This window comes from Aegilops tauschii, chromosome 4 (genome assembly GCF_002575655.3).
Source record: "Aegilops tauschii subsp. strangulata cultivar AL8/78 chromosome 4, Aet v6.0, whole genome shotgun sequence".
NCBI lineage: Eukaryota > Viridiplantae > Streptophyta > Magnoliopsida > Poales > Poaceae > Aegilops > Aegilops tauschii.
The window spans coordinates 222,422,543-222,433,960 of record NC_053038.3 but is presented as its reverse complement, the minus strand read 5'-3'; the positions used below and the strand labels follow the sequence as shown (position 1 = coordinate 222,433,960).

Sequence of the window (11,418 nt, the reverse complement as noted above, 5' to 3'; positions counted from 1 at the left end):
AGATATATTCGCATGGGAGCCCAACCACACTACTAGAAATCTATGTTTTACCTAGAGCCAAGGTCTTTACCTAGAGCTCATCAGCCAACTCAAGGGATAGACAAGCTATGAACAGTGGCCTCTAGGGAAAGATGAATATCTAGCAAAAAAAATTGGAGCTTAAGCTTTCCCTAGGGTGGTGCCACGTACAAACATCAAAGCCCAAAAAACATCAAGAGATGCCCCGGTGTGCCCAGGTAGATTGACCTCCCGCTCTACGCTCGCGCCATTTTTTTCATTTCGCAAAGGTTGGGGCCATAGTCTAGTGAGAAAAGGAAGGGAGAAAGGGCGCGTAGAGGAAAAAAATCGTATGTGTATCCTTCACGCCTCGCCCCTGTCCCAAGCGGTGCCGCCGCCAGACCAATACTTTCCCCTCTCTCAGATCTCATCTCCCGACCATCCGCGCCTCGCCCTGGATCGCCCAGCTCCGCCGCTCCACGGCCCGCCCCACTGCGCCGCTCCCAGGCCAGCCCCGCTCGGCCGCTCCCCTGCCCACCCCGTTCCGCCGCTCCACTTCTATTTCCCCGTCTGTACCGCATTGGTGACCTAGTCACACCATGGTCGCGAAGGGCGTGGTGGCCCTGGCCATGTCGGCTGGGTGACGGCGTCGTGCCACTGGCGGTGACTCCATCTGCGACGCCCTCAACTCGTGCTGCCGCCCTTGACCGTGGTAGACGGTGCCGCCCCCGCTGATTGAATGACAACCGGATTTGCGTGCTGTTGTACGCCACTGCTACCATCCATAAGGTTCTCTCTCTATCTCTCTCACTCTCTGTTTTAGATAGTTTTTTGATTGCTGGTTTGGATAGTTGTAACTGTATATCTTGCAAAACTCTGAAATGTTGATTTTGTCTTATATAGCATCCAAAGCAAGTGGCAGGTGGTGTACTATTCAGTACACCTAGACGTTGTTCAGTATCTTCTCCAGTAGTTGGGATTGTCAGTTTAAATATCTTGGTTATAAAAGGTGTATGGAAGGTTAAAAGGAATAAAATAAATTTCTAGCTTTAAAAGGAAATATAAGAACCAATTGATATGAAGATGCGTGAAGGGGTTGTTTGGTTTGTGCCCCAACTTGCCCTGCCAAAATTTTGATGTGGTAGTGTTGTTTGCATTACCGTAGTTCCTACCAGTTTTTTTGGCAAAATGGTTGATTCTAGGTTTGGTTTGTAACCAGTTAACATGCCACATATCAGCATAGCTCGTTTTTCTTTTTTTAGTGAATGAGCATCTGGGGTCTTAACATGAATTAAGAAATAGTATAACTAAGTGACCTACGAGCCTCCACAATGCTTCATCATTGCTGGCCGTCAGATTGCATAGATCGCAAGCCGTTTCATGGGCCGCTGCTCCGCAGAACCATCTATATTTGTGGTGGTTGATCGGGCTAGTACACTGGGCCTGTTTACATGGTCCAGTCCACACCTCCGCTGGTCCCTATGTCTTTGTCTTTCCTCTATCCTTCGACCACAGCCGCCGTTTTCCTCTCCTATGCCAGGAGCACTCAGCCGCCATGAAAAACAAAGTTGTAAAATAAAATTCCAGAGCGAAGACAGAACCTGGATCTGTGGCGGACCGATGAGATGGGGGATGCTGCACGACATTGTGTTTGTGGGTGCTCTGTGGACCTATTCCACTCCATGGCGTCGCAGCAAGTGTGGGATTATAATGTACTTTCTCTTAGAAAGGAGATACATGTTCAAAAAAAGATGGTAAAAGTAAATAATAAACTACCTTTCTTCTGCAGGTTCTTAAAGAGCCCTTATGAGAACATCTATTTGAGCGATTCCACAACTCTAAGTAGTGATTCGGAATCAAGATTAGTGTGTGGTCTGATGGCTCGTTGTGACTGTCTTTGTATGGGATATCGTCTTGAACTTTGACTCAATAACACGAGAATGCAGAAACTGATTCGTATGTCGTAGGCATCATATAATCACGGTGAAAAAGCAAAAAAAATTATTAGGTAATTATATTCTTACATCTTTCTGATACTTTTAGCAAGCATGTTTGTGTAAGCATGGACATATTTAAGTTTTGTGGTGCTTACCAGAGATCCACAATGCCATTCATGTAGCTAGATCCAGCAGTCTTATGTGGAACTTGTAGTACCTCCATCTCCTTTGCTTGGTTATATATATGATTAAATCGCTCTCTTCTTCGTAAACTCATAGGTCTTAATTATTTCTATCGGTGACTGCAAACTGCAGGTATTTTGATGTGATGCCAATGAAAAATGGAAAACTCTTACACTAGAGTATAATTTCTGTTTGCAAACTGTTCGACTTTGATTAGGTTTAGGTTATCACTTATGTGCTTTACTGGCCTATGTGCAAACGCACAAGTGTGCAAATATAAGAGCGGAAGCTCTAGGTGATAATGTTCTTTTTTTGTCCTTTTGCTGGTTGTAACTCAAGATTGAGATATTGATCTCTCCTCTCCTATAAACATATATTTTTTATTGTTCATGGCTTATATTGCATGCAACCTATGTGAACATACATTCATTTCTGACTCTTTCCACCCCTTGTTCATATCGAGAAAATATGGTACCTTCTTTTGTGAAAAGAGAAAATACGACCCATGGATGCGTAAGTATACGAGCTAGCTACTTAATTTTCCGGCTAACATGACACCCAAGCATATTACAGTGAAGCTAGCAGGTGGGCAGCCAATATTTTGGCGGATGAATTGGTTGCCCTCGGCTTGCCCGTGTATTGGTGAGAAATGCATGGGCAAAAGCCGGCTGGGTTGGGCAAGCCAAATATTTGGTGTCCAACCAAATAGCAGCCAAAACTCATGGGCACGCCAATATTTTGGCAAGGCCAGCTTTGGCTCAAAACCAAACACACCCGAACACATGAATGAGCCATTAAACCATGTAAATTGTGGTCAGAATGTAGCCACTAAACATAATGAATAGGAAATATTTCATGTAGTCTATCTGTTAAATTTGTTCACAGCTATGCAAGTACATGAATGACAAAAATAGTAGCTTCACTGATCCATCTTGTGTGTGTGTGTGTGTTATAAATCAATTATCCAGGTGGTTGAAGACTTGGCAACAAACACTTATCTATTTACTATTATTATGGTTACCATGATTGTCTTGTTGATTATAAATTCTTCTTTTCTATCTTTATCTTATTTGTCTAAAGAATCACACATTACAGGATGACAATTGGAAGAAAAGCATATCGACTTTCTCTAGCCATCAAACCTGTGCCTGCTACTCGGAACACTATGATGGATACGTAAGAGTTTCAGATCTTCCTGCTGCTATTCCAAATAATGAAGACCGACCTGCTGGGAAGACATATATCTTATTAATTTGTATAAGTAGTTTCTTGTTCTGCAATATTTTTCCTTTTTCTAATACTTGTTTGTTGCATTTACAATTTGCTAGATTTGAAAGTAACCACCATGTGAATTTTCTTGTATTGCAGACTTTGGCAACTAACCAAAGAGTGCCTATTGCAGAAATACCGCCGCCGCCGGTTCCACCTTCTCATTCACTTTCTCCTCGTGGATCTCCACAACGATCTACTATCCAAGTATGTAATCATCCATCTCAAGCAAACACACAAACATAAATACATTTGAAGCATGATAAGGATTCCTTCTAAAACCCGACTCTTCTTTTGCAGATTCTAGAAAATAGCGAAGAACCACCAGCTTTGTGTGCTCAACAAGAAATAAATCCTAGATCTCTTCACGTATGTATTTCTCAAACTAATCTCAAATGATACAACTAGTGATGGTCTGTTCGTTTTGATGTTCACATACTTGTGACAATATGCATGCTTCTTTGATGTATGATGCTAACCTGTGTGGTGCTGGATCATTTGATTAATGGGGTTGTGTGAGATGTGGGAGGGATCATAATATCTTTTCGTATGTCCAGTTGTCCAATTTACAGTTGTTATGCTGCCAAAATTTATACCAATTTTTGCATTTCTGGGTTCTCATTATTGGAAATAGGAAATTCTGTTTAGAACTTTGGTGATTTGATGTAACACACTAATTTGCATTGCAACAGAGTTGAGTGTAGTTCATACTTTATTTCGAAACAAAGATAATCACTTCTTTTGTGATTATCTGTAGAGTAAAAGTAATATCTCACAACTTAAGTTAGATTCTGGGTTACTAGAGGTGTGAGAAGTACTTAACTTTAGCCTTTTTATTTCCTGGAATAGTTTCAAAAAGTTCTTTATGAACATACCCTAGAATAGTTTCACGCGATTCAAACTAATGCATCACAAATTAGTGACTCTATGGCACCTTGATCCTTTCCTTATGCTTTCTATTTTTTTCCTTCTTATTGTCATGTTCCAGCCTTTGAAAATTTGCAAATCTTACTTTCCAGGAAGGCAGGAACATGGTGTTGCCTCAAGTCTTCGTGTTGCAGACGATGAAGGGATGTTTGGGGGATTCTTTTTCAGCCAGTCACTATTGAGTAACCAGTTGGGTTCTTGATGTTAACATGGTGGTACATGTTTTGGTGTAACATTTTGGTGCATGTATAGTTAACATGTTTTGTGATGTAGAAAACTCTAGTTGACCTACATCAATATATAGGTGCTAATTAAGATGTTTACTCAGTTAGATGTAGCAAACTCTGGCCAGCGTGCCTATTTTTTGTCAAACATTTGATGGCTGGTGATGTCTTGGCATCTATTGTATGCATGTGACGATTGATATCTATCTATATATTTGATGTTATTTTCATTTCATAATTATGAATCCATTTTGGATTATTTGAATTATGAATTTAAATTTAAATTACACATTTGAATTATGTCATGTATGGGGCTGGTGTTTCCCTACAGTATGTAACTCTAGGGGAAGTATGGTGATGTGGTGCAAAGGGGCCCCATAGTCTTTCCCTAGGGCTTGGCTGTAGGTAAACAACCATACACGTGGGATGTAGGATCCATATGGAAATCTTTCCCTAGGGCTTGTGCCCCTAGGTAAAGGAACTTTCCCTACAGCTTGTTGGATACACCCTAGGGGAAGAAGTCTTTACCAACTATACTATACCTAGGGTTCTTTACCTAGGGCAAGCCCAAGGTAAAGTCTTTCCCTATGGTTTTTCCTATTTCACCTAGGGTATATGGCTCTAGGTAAAATGTGGATTTCTAGTAGTGCTAGCTGGTGGGGGTGCCGAGAGAGGTGATTCAGCATCACTTAAGGGTGTGTCCCAATGTGTGCTTCTTGAAGCAGCGGGCGAGACGGCAGTCCACGGAGAAGCAGGCCTCACAGCGTTCTTGGCGCGCCTTGTAATGACCTTTTTGCCACTGTGGTTACCCCTTGACCTATAAAAGGAGGGCCATGGGAACATTAGAAGGGGTTCGAACCTTTACAACTCTCACGCATAGGTATTCATGCAACTGCCCTCCTCACCACTTGTCGGGGAGGAGCGCTCCGTGTACTTCGTGTTCAAACACCACCAATAAACCAAAGGCAGGAGTAGGGTTTTACGCTTCCGAGCAGCCTGAACCTGGGTGAAATCGTGTGCTTCCCGTTGTGTTTGCTCTATGCGTCGACCATCACCCCTCGCTGAACCAGCAAAGGGGCTGCATTGCCCCATAGATTGCCCGCTCCACGCTGACATCTTTGGCGTGCTAGGTAGGGGAATAAAATTGCGTGGATCAAAGCAGTGAGAAGCGTGTTGGCTATGTGAAGTTCTGCATCTTGTTCACCACCCATGGCACCCAAGAAGAAGGGCTCCATGACGACGAAACCATCCTCGTCCAAACCACCACCATATTCGCCCACGGATGGCGTAGGCGGCACCACTCCAGCGGGCGGTGCGGAAGCCACGGGGGGCACAACCAGCACAGGAGGTGCTGTCGCCGTGCACACCGTGGCGGGGGCGGACAACAGACGCGCCAGAGCCGATCACCTCACACGACCCTCTGGCCATGACCACCACAATCGTGTGGGCGGTGCGGACGTGCAACTCCTGCTCTCCCCGCTTCAGGGCGAACACAACCACCAAAGCAATGCCTCCCGGTTCGGCGCAAGCCAAGATCCTCCCGCTGCACCGGCCCCGGCGGTGCGGTGGAGACGACGTCGAGACACGTGCCATGTCCGTCGTGAGATGGGCGCGATAAGGCGCCGAGCAGTGTTGTTGTGCCTCCGCGACGGCGCCCGCATGGCAAGTCGCCAGTTGATGAAGATCAAGATTTCCAGGAGCCACTCCCACCGCGTCAGCCCAATGCCGCCCTCGTGATTCGGCAACGAGACTGCAACGCTTCTCCTTCTGGCTCTGCCTGGAGTCGAGCAACATCGCGATCCTCATGCTCCAACATACCCCGAGGGGCGATGAAAGTGATGGCGCGGGCGCAGATACTGTTCGATTTACCCCCAGTGGCTGACAAGATGGATGAGTGGAGAGCCACTCTTCGGATTTTGATCGAGTTTGCCGATGCGAAAAGGTCCCAGTTAGCGGAGCCCTCGCGGCTCTCGCCAACTGCACCTGCAGCAAAAGCTGAGGACCATGGGGCGGGTGCTGCACCCACGGTGCAATCCCCTCCTCGGCATTAGCCTCAGCGACAACCTCGACTTTCGCAGCGAAACCAACAAGACATGCAGCCTAACGATGCATCCATGGCATCCTCAGATCCGCAGACGCATCGGGATCGGAGGCAAGTGCTGCTGGAAAGGCGGGGGGAGGATGCCCGCACTACTATCCAGCGGCGTCGGGAGGCACGCCGTCAATTAGACGAGCGCAACGGTCCAACCGTCGATCAGCTAGTGCCCATTGTTGGGGGGTACTTACCTTACGAGGTTGGGTGCCCTGCCTTCACACGTGAGCTGCGGAAGTCCGCTGGCCTTATGTCTGCACATTCAAGCCTGAAGTCCCGGAAAAGTACCACGGCAATCAAAACCCAGCATAGTTCTTGGGCATCTATATGATTGTTGTGCAAGCTCCCGGGGGAAGAGACGAGAAACTCCTAGCCAACTACTTTTCGTTGGTGCTCAAGCCCAACGTGAGATCTTGGCTAATGAACTTACCAGAAAATTCCATTGCTTCATGGTCAGATCTTTGCAATGAGTTTATTGGTGCTTTTACGGGAGGACAGAAAGGTCCAAGGTTGCCCAATGACTTGCAAGTGATCCCACAAAAAGAGGAGAAAGCCTACGCAAGTACATCCAAAGGTTCAACCGCGTACATCGCAGCATACCGAACATCCATCCCGCGGCTTTAGTTGCCGCATTCCACACGAATGTGCACAACCGGAAGATGCGGGAGAAGATGCATGTCTGTTTGCCAAAGACTGTAAACGAACTTTATACGTTGGCGGACAAATGTGCACGTGCTGAAGAATGGAGAAGGCTTCCCGGGGAGGAAGACTCTGCTGAGATCAACTCTGACGATGATGATGCCACCGCCCCGGGAAAGAAGAATCAGGGAGAAACAGAAAGCATAGAGGCAAGACAGTTATGGCTGTAGAAGGGTCCAACAACTCCAGCCCCGCCAAGAAATCCAAAACAGAGGGTACCATCAAGGAAGCAACTTAATGAACTGATTGCTAGGTTGCCACTATGGGGGAGAAGACTGGCAAGTTTGATGGACCGTACTGCAAGATTCATTGTACCAAGGGCCATGATCTCCAAGAGTGCCACCAAGTCGAGCAGCTAGTTGAGAAGCAGAAAGCAGAGTACGAGAAGCGGGACAAGGAGGAGGGTTAGGAAGGTACTTATGGACCCGACAAGAATGGCCATGGGGGACGCTGCGGCAACGCCAGCCAGAAGTAATAAAAGCCTGCTAGGGGTAGAGAAAAGAAAGAAGAAGACAAACAAAGTGAAGATGATGGTAGTGAGTCTAGCGAGCAAGAGTTCCAATAGGCAACGGAGGCCATGTGCATTGATGGAGGTGCATCTTTGCATTCCTCCCACCGTCAACTCCAGCAATGGGCCCGTGAAATTAATGAAGTGGAACCGGCAGCTGTAGTTGGGTGAAATTAATGAAGGCCCCTCAAGTGGTCCCACACGCCTGTCATGTTCGATGCCGAGGACCACCCTGATCGCACTACTGTAGTTGGGTGTTTGTCGTTGTTGGTTTCACCAACAATACGCAACTTCAAGGTCACGAAAATGTTAGTTGATAACGGTGCTAGCTTGAACTTGATTTCTCCTGAGGTGATCAAGAGGCTGCAGATACCTGATGAAGAGCTCAAGAAAATAGGGACGTTCCAAGGAATTAACCCGGGAAGGAGCCAACCAAAGGGAAAGATCACCCTGCCAGTGACGTTTGGCGGGGACCTAAAGTACCAGACTGAGAAGGTAGTGTTTGATGTGGTTAAGATCCCCTTGCCATTTAATGGAATCCTTGGCCGCGCTGCTTTGGCCAAATTTATGGCGGCTTCTCACTACACCTATAATACATTGAAGATGCCAGGGCCCATGGGTGTCACTGATACTTCTCAACGTATCTATAATTTTTTCTTGTTTCATGCTGTTATATTATCATTCTTGGATGTTTTACAATCATTTTATAGAAACTTTATATCATTTTTTGGGACTAACCTATTGACATAGTGCCCAATGCCAATTGCTGTTTTTTGCTTGTTTTTTACTTCGCAGAAAATCAATACCAAACGGAGTCTAAACGCAGCGAAACTTTTTGGAGAATTTTTCTGGACCAGAAGACACCTGTTGGGCCAAAGAAGTACGAGAGGGGGATCTGAGGGGAGCACAACCCAGCTGGGTGCGCCTGGGGGCCCAGGCGTGCCCTAGTAGGTTGTGCCCACCTCGTCCGCCTCCTGCACCGCCTCTTTGCTCTATAAATACCCCGAAAATCCAAAAAACCTAGGGGAGTTGACGAAACACAATTGCAGCTGTCACAAGTTCCGGAACCACCACAGAGGGGTTCATCATCCTCATTGGTGCCTCTCTGATGATGCGTGAGTAGTTCATTGTAGACCTATGGGTCCGTAGGCAGTAGCTAGATGGCTTCCTCTCTCTCTCTCTCTCTCTCTCTCTTGATTCTCAATACAATGGTCTCTTGGAGATCTATCTGATGTAACTCTTTTTGCGGTGTGTTTGTTGGGATCCGATGAACTTTGAGTTTATGAACAGATCTATTTTATCCATGAAAGTTATTTGAGTTTTGATCTCTTATATGCATGATTATTTATAGACTCGTATTTCTTCTCTGAATCTTTGGTTTAGTTAGGCCGACTAGATCGATTTTCTTGCCATGGGAATAGGTGCTTGGTGATGGGTTCGGTCGTGCGGTGTTCTTTCCCATTGACAGAAGGGGCAACAAGACATGTATTGATCATTCCTATTAAGGATAACAAGATGGGGTCTATTCCTACATGGATAGATCTTGTCTACATCATGTCATCGTCCTTATTGCATTACTCCGTTTCTCCATGAACTTAATACACTAGATGCATGCTGGATAGCAGTCGATGTGTGGAGTAATAGTAGTAGATGCAGGCAGGAGTCTGTCTACTAATCTTGGACGTCATGCCTATATATTGATCGTTGCCTAGATATCTTCATAATTATTTTGAAGTTCTATCAATTTCCCAATAGTAATTTGTTTACCCGCCGTATGCTATTTTTCTCGAGAGATGCCACTAGTGAAATCTACGACCCCCGGGTCTTTTCTTTGTCATATTTTTTCCGATCTTTTATTTGCCACTTCTATTTTCAGATCTATTATTCCAAAAACCAAAAAATACTTTGCTGCAATTTTTTGTTATTTATTTTATTTCGCGTTTCAGCGAGATCTATTTATCCAATCTACTACAATCCAATCTATCTTTTACCCGGGAGGGATTGACAACCCCTCTTACATGTCGGGTTGCAAGTATTTGTTCTTTGTGTGCAGGTACCATTTACATAGTGTTGCTTGGTTCTCCTACTGGTTCAATAACCTTGGTCTCATCACTGAGGGAAATACCTACCGTAGTTGTGTTATATCATCCCTTGCTCTTTAGGGAAATACTTACGTGAACACGAGCCATCAAGAAAGGATTTCTAGCGCCATTACAGGGGAGACATCATCAACATCTATCAGGTTCCTAATCACAAATCTCATATCCTTACAATTTACATTATTTGCCATTCGCCTCTCGTTTTCATCTCCCCCACTTCACAAAAATTTGCCATTTTATTCTCCCTCTTTTTCGTTCGCCGTTTTCCCGTCAGATCTGTTTTTGTGTGCAATTTTGTTTCCCTCCTTTTGTCGTTATGGATACTTCTTCCTCTATTGCGTGTACCCCCGAGAACGAGGTTATTAATTTCAAACAAAGGGGAGGGGAGAATCTAAAAGATGCTTGGTATAGGATTTGCAATACTCATAATAGATCTATTCGTAAGCAATCTACTGTTGTTCCTCTTTGATGCTTTTATGTGGACATCACTACTTGGTATAGATTCTTCCTTGATACGATTACCGGTGGGAATTTCTTGATGTGCCCTTCTCTAGATGCTTTTAATGCTATGGGAAATTAAGTGGGCTCACCACCTGTTATGCTTAATGAAACAACTTTAACTCTCGAGCATGTTATGGAAAGGCTAGATGCTATTGAAAAGGAAATGCTCACTGAAGAAAACATTGAAAAATTAGATAAAAGAATGCACAATCTTGCTAATAGAATTGGGTCAAAAGCGGGAGACGCTCTTAAAGTACTAAAAGAAAAAGAACCCGCATTCAACGAAAGAATAGAGGAGAGCCCCGCAAGAATTGATAAGTTGGAAGAAATTTTTAGTAATCTAAGCACGACTTTTAGTTCTGTTAAACTATTGAAAAAACTCCTGTAAAGATTGGCAAGATTACTTAAGTCACTAAAAACAAGGGTACGACTTCTAACAAAGAAGATATTAAGATGATTAGTATTCACCCTGATTTTATTGAAGTGATAAAAGACCCTACTTGCAAGAATGAATTTTTCAAGCTTGTTCCTAGAAGTACTGTTATTTGTATGCTAAATCTTTGAAGAATTCTAAGTGTTTGATTGAGGAGTTGGAAACTAAAAATGACAACACTTGAATCTATGCGCTATGCCTAGCTAGGGGCATAAAACGATAGCGCTTGTTGGGAGGCAACCCAATGAATAAATTTTATTTTTTGCCTTTTTCTTTCTGTTCTTGAGTGTTTGCACAATTATGCCTCTCTTATGATTGTGTTTTTATGTTTTAATTAGTGTTTGGGCCAAGCAAAGCCTTTGGGATAATGTTGGGTGACAGTTGATTTGATCTTGTTGGAAAACAAAAAGTTTTGCGTCCAGTAAAATAGTTTGAAAAATCATAGAAACGACAAAAAATTCTTAATGGTTTACAAAATATTGATATACAAATTGCCTACGTTGTCCTAAAATTTCAGAACTTTTGGAGTTACATAAGTATACGAAGTTT

The 11,418-nt window shown here is 44.3% G+C and overlaps 1 long non-coding RNA gene across 4 annotated transcripts; it reads left to right on the top strand.

Annotated features, from left to right (window-relative positions):
* The first annotated feature begins 315 nt into the window (after positions 1-315).
* Positions 316-4,772, top strand: LOC109762412 (uncharacterized). 4 transcript variants are annotated; one of them, XR_002232740.4, is made up of 5 exons: positions 338-786; positions 3,213-3,293; positions 3,486-3,593; positions 3,687-3,755; positions 4,406-4,772. It is a non-coding gene; the product is annotated as an uncharacterized lncRNA (long non-coding RNA). The 4 variants fall into 4 exon arrangements; XR_002232739.4 differs by having other exon boundaries at positions 339-786; positions 3,520-3,593; XR_012181876.1 differs by having other exon boundaries at positions 316-786; positions 1,787-3,593.
* The last annotated feature ends 6,646 nt before the right edge of the window (positions 4,773-11,418 follow it).